Source organism: Epinephelus fuscoguttatus, linkage group LG4 (assembly GCF_011397635.1).
Source record: "Epinephelus fuscoguttatus linkage group LG4, E.fuscoguttatus.final_Chr_v1".
Classification (NCBI taxonomy): Eukaryota; Metazoa; Chordata; class Actinopteri; order Perciformes; family Serranidae; genus Epinephelus; species Epinephelus fuscoguttatus.
Window position 1 is genome coordinate 10302895 of NC_064755.1, and position 6101 is coordinate 10308995.

Consider the following 6101-nt stretch of genomic DNA (forward strand, 5'->3'; position numbering starts at 1 on the left):
AGTTACTGCCAGCGAGCAGTTAGCTTAGCTTAGCACCAAGACTGAAAACAAGGGGAAATAACTAGCCTGGCTCTGTCCAAGGGAAACCAAATCCTCTCTTCAACTTACTAATGAACATGTTTGGGGCAACAGCAGGGCTGGGTATCGGTATTCGATACCCCTTAAGGTATCGACCAAAATAACCAAGAAACAAGAAGTACCAAAACTTCTTCAGTTGAACGATACTTGCAGTCGATCCATTTTGTCCCCAGTTTAAAAAACGATTATTTGAATGGCTTTGCTTGCAGTCAATCATTGCAAGTGTTCTTCGATTAATGCAATATATTGATTGATTGGCTTACTACCACAGCAGCTACAACCCATACAGTCTGTCATGTGAAGTCAAGCAGAGTTTATTGACAGAATTAGCAGTTCAGCATGCCCAGATGTCACCAAAATGTTTGACAGTATGGCTGTACTACATGCCGGTGGCATCTGGTGCCATTTTACGCAACAAAATGCTTCCATTCACATGATGGGTATTGAATAAAGAACTCTGTTGGTACTGGTGTCACTTTAAGAGAACTGAAAGGTGGCCGATTCAGCTCCAACTCAAACCATGTACGGGACTGGTGGCTGAAGAGGTACCAGTTCACCTCTTGGGCACTGCTTAAGTGCCCTTGAATGGGCCTTCAACACCCATCACTCTGGCATCTCTCCAATGCATGAGTGGGTATTTCCTGTATGTGTAATAAAATAACAGTGGAAAAAAAACTACATGATTTTAATGCTATATCTCGTTTGTGTAATACGTACAAAACATAGACTGAATTAAAAAAAAGGACGCAGCTACTGTGACGTCAACCATTGGTGTGTGGACTCCCATTTTGACGCCTTGAGTTTGACATTTCAGCTGTCGCCCTTTTGTTTTTTTGGAGCCAGTAGTAACCGTATTTGGACGAGAGGTTGGAGCTGTGGTGGAGCGAGGGGTGGATCTGACTCAAAGACTGTAGCAACGCTTCGCAGACAGCCTGTCACTCAGAGCAGTTGTCAAGAATGTTGAGATTAGCTATAGAGACCATAGCAGTTTTTTGTGCTAGGCTGTAAACATGTTTATTTTTGCTGTAAAGTTAAGCATTTTAACATGGGTGTTAAAATGCTCAAGCCTCAAGTGGCCATTTAAGGAACTGCAGTTTTTGGCACTTTCGCATTAGCTTTATTTTTCAGACCCAGAAGTTGCTGCTTGGCACAAAACCGAAGTGTAAAATAACACTGAGTCATGGTGTCTTGACATCTTTTAAAGAACTATTTTTGTCCCACATTAAAAGTAGCATGAGAAAGAGCGAGATGTTGAGGGGAGGGGGCCAGGAAAACAATACAGATGGTGGCACAAGGGGTGCGAAGGGTAGGGGTTAAGTGGACATGGTGTTCCCACGAAACCTCCTGGGACTCCGAGAGTCTCCTTGACTCGTAAAGGGAAACCAATTAAACACACAGTTACAGGAAGAAACAATGTATAATGCATTAGCCTCCAACCCACTGTAAAAGAAGGGAACACACAGGAGCCAAGAACTAATGGAGTCCATGCCTGTTAGTCCTTCACATTGCAGTGTACTTTATAGGTGTTCGTAGATGAATACCAGACATCAGTCTCATAACATCATTAGTATGTCACTGACCTTCTCTTAACACCAGGTAGGTAAACTCTATTGTTGTTGCTCAACTAAATGTGTTGAGTTTTTCCACTGAAACAAAAACAGGCTGTGTCATTGACCCTCTCTGATCCTCTGCAGCTGTTTGACCAGCGCCAGCTACTACCACTGAGGGAAGTTTGTTTATTAAGTCCTCTGAACCGGCCGCCCTGTTTACGCCTCCAAGCTTCCCGGACCTCTTCAAAACACAGCGAGGAGCATGCCAAGTGGCCCCGTGGCTGGAGCCAGCACAAACACGTTATCTGAGGGGAACATGGGAACATCATCTTTCAGTGCTGCACTTCAGATTTCCTCATGCAATTCTAAAACTTGTGCGTGGGTGCTCTGTGAGCTATCCTTGAATAACAAAAGGAATCTGAGCGAGGGACAAAATTGTGAAAGACAGGATTGTGAGAAAGCTCGCATAGGATGTTACTGGTATGGGTTGAATGTTGGGCACTGTGATAAAGTGGTTCAGTACAGAGGGGACCTTATGCTTTACTTTTTAAACTAGAATTACTGCCTCACATTTGTAAGCCTCCGCAGATCTCTCAAGTTGCAGTTATAGTTGACATTCATGTCTGTGAAAACATGAATGCTTCACACACATCTTCCCCTTGGCAGCACAGGAAAATAAACAATCAGCATGGTCTTAAGTTGAGCACCCAAAATGAGTGTCACCAATTCAGTGTCTGACCAAATGTCTACCCGTCTGTCCCTATGACATGATGTTGAATAATGGACAGAAAACATTATGTCACAGTGAAGTTGACCTTTGACCTTTTGGATATGAAATGTCATCACTTCATCATTTTATACTATTCCACATTTGTGTGAAATTTTGTCATAATTAACATATGAATTCTTCAGTTTTGGCCAAAAACATATTTTGTGAGGTCACAGTGACCTTGATCTCTGACCTTTGACCATGAAATTCTAACCAGATGATTCTTAAATCCAAGTTGACATTTGTGCCAAATTTGAAGAAATTCCATAAAGGTGTTCTTGAGATAACACATTAATGAGAATGAGAGGTATGCAAGGTCATAGTGACCTTGACCTTTGACCATCAAAATCTTATCAGTTCATCATTAAGTCCAAGTGGACATTTGCGCCAAATTTGAAGAAATTCACTGAAGGTGTTCTTGAGATATTGCGTTCATAAGAAAAGGACTGATTGACATATGGACGGACGACCCGAAAACATACTGCCTCTGTCCACGGCTATCACCAGCGCAAATACGTAAAAATCAAGACCCTCCCACTGTTGCATTGAGCATTGAGAATTTTAGATACACAAATCTAAATATGTAATAACTGATTTCTAGGCCACTTGAGGTCAGTGGACACCAGCTGTGAATGCATCACTGACATATTATAATCTGTAAATTGATACAGTGACTTTCCTCCAAACAGCAAATAGGGAGCAACATTACTGTCATGCCATCTCATGAATGCAAGTCCAAGAGTCAACTGTCCTTTAGGTTTGTTTTGGTCTCCATCAACTCCTGAGAAATGCTCCCGTATGGTGAAACTGAATCAAAACAATTCTGTTTCGGGCAATAAAACCAAAACACTAAGCAAGAAAGACTCTAAATAGCCCAATAGAGCTGAGGGGAACTGCAGAGATAGGTGATGGATTTACCAATATGGTTTTTGTCACATTTCACATCTCACTGTTACTATAAAATATTACTTGTAGCTGCTTTAAACTAAATGTGACACACAAGGTTTATATAATACATGTCCCATGGAAAGGCTGACATAAAATTGAAATCTGGATATGAAAAAAATGATTTATGACTTTTCCCTGAACAATTTCCTTCAGTGCCATGTAAGGAATAGAGCCGAGGTTGACACACCAGGATGTTGTGCAGAATGTATTCCTGTCAGGGTGGGACCACATCACCAAGGACAACACGGCCGCTGACCTACTGCACTCTTGTCTTGTCACACTGACAGCAATGACTACTGAGAATTGTGAGTTTCCTCCCGTCTGTTTCTGGCTGCTCAGTCACTCCCTCTGCTGTAAATTACCAATCTGAGTTACAGACGTCCGGCAGGATAAAATCAGAGTAAAGATGAAGTCTAACATCCAGACAGTTGACATCAAAGTAACTTTTGTACCTCTGAACTGTCTGTTCATCAGTCATTCAATACTTTCAGCCATAATTCGCCAACTAATGTTACCGGTCACATTGATATGACATTTACTGTGGATGTTCTTGGTCCACAAATGATGAATAACCTACTGACCTGTCCTCTAGTGCCACCATAAGACCAAAATTTTCAGTTCTATATGACAGTGTAAGAAAATCTTATTACCAAGAAACTGGTCAGATTGAATGAAACCTTCACATTTTGTGAGTTTTCAAGGTCCAATGTGTGGGATTTAGGGGAATATAGTGTCAGAAACTGAATATTATATCCATGATTATGTTTTCTTCAGTGTATAATCAGCAGTTGGCAACTTCCAGGCCTGAAAAATGAAGCCAAGACAAAAGTGCCAAAAACTGCAGTTCCTTTAACGGCTGCTTGAGGCTGGCTCCAGAAGTGAGTCAATCTCCATAGACCCACATATTAAAATACCCAACTTTACAGCAGAAATAAACAGGTTTACAGCCTGGTGCAAAAATATGTTTGGTCTCTATAGCTAATTTCCCCCATCCATGATGACTGGACAGGGGGTGAATCTTTATTTAACTCACCTGTTTATATTTTATTAAGGCTTAAAGTTACGAATAATTAAGGACACGCGGCTTTGAGTGACAGGCTGTCTGGCAATGGTGTCTTTGGCTTCTCAGTCAGATCCACCCCTCACTCCTCTACAGCTCCAGCCTCTCGCCCAAATATGGTCACTTCTGGCTCAAAAATGAAAACAACAACAACAAAAAAAAAGATGGTAATGTCATGGTAACTATGTCCATTATTTTTACATTCGTCTGTGGGACGCCATTTTCTGCTTCCATCACGAAGTCAGTCTCATTATTGTTAGCATGTAGCATATGATCGGACATGCAGCCTGGGCTTGACTGGAAATCTAAACTGTGTCTTTGAGAACACTTGCTTGCACTTGCCATCATATAAACCTTCCAATTATATTTCATAGTAATGAAGCAACAAATTGCTCAGGACACAGAAATACAGATACTGGAGTGAAACTGCAGTAAAATACTAATAAATAGAAATGTATTGGAGTAATAGTGAAAGCTGACAGAAATATAAAAACTCAAGTACAGATACTCCCAAAAATTCGTAAGCATTGTAACACAGTTTCATGACTTTTTTTTAAAATTTTTTTTTTTTAACCACTGCCTGAAACTAAGAGTCATTGTGTTTTTGTTACCTTACAATGAGCCAGAGCGGGTCCGCTTCCATAGAGTCTGCCATGTTATTTCTACAGTAGCCCACAATGGACAAACTAAGCAAGGTCTGTAGATAGGGACATTCCCATTTTGTTTTCATAGCGGTTGCCATAGTTCTCCTACACGCTTGGCACATGGGAGAATTTTCAGTTGAATCATTTGCTTGAAGTGTTAATGGAGGATTAAAAAAGAGAAATAATGTACAATAGCTTGATTACTGTGGCTAAACAATTTATCCATAGATGTAGATTTATTTACATATATTACTGACACTAAGTGATAAAATGATATACAAAGCCTTTGATTCACATTTTTCCATTGTAGATTTGAAAAATTGTATCATTAAACCAACCTGATGGCCACTAATGCTGCTAACAAAAGAAAAGTTAGGTCATTTGCATTAACCTTACATAATGAACTTAAACTACTGGGATAAAACCTGCTGTCAAATCTGTGAAAGGTTACAAACCAAAAGAAATCCACTCCACTGCACTGCACCACCTCCCAGCACCCAGGGTATACAAATGCCCTAACAACCAGTGTTGTCCAGTTCAGCCCAGCTGTATGCGTCTTGAAAGCCTAATCGAGCCCCCCCCCGACCCCTCCCTCCTTGTTGTCATCACCTTGAGCTCCACAACACCCAGCAGCACCTCCACCCAGAGGAGCTATGGGACGAACAGGAAATCTAATTCTAGACCACTTCCTGTATGACATTCCTGACCTGAGCTGCCTTCCTGCCAGACTCTCCCAGGCTCCGTATGTATAGCGCACCAGCCACACTTTTACATTCCTTTACATGTAAATGTCTATACAGGACAGGAGTATGGTGAGACACAAAGGGATGTCAGGCCCATTCAGTCCATTTGTGAGACATCTGTTTTAAATAGCACTGTACCATGATTTCAATGTGGGGGGTTTTTTTAAATCAGAAAGGATAAGGAAATATCAAAGTGGCATTGTCTAATGTTGATGAGTAATTATAGAACAGATATATTAGCCTCTGTACCAGCACTTACATGCAATACCCCCGCCCGTAGTCCATAAATGTAAATTGTTTTTGTAGCCA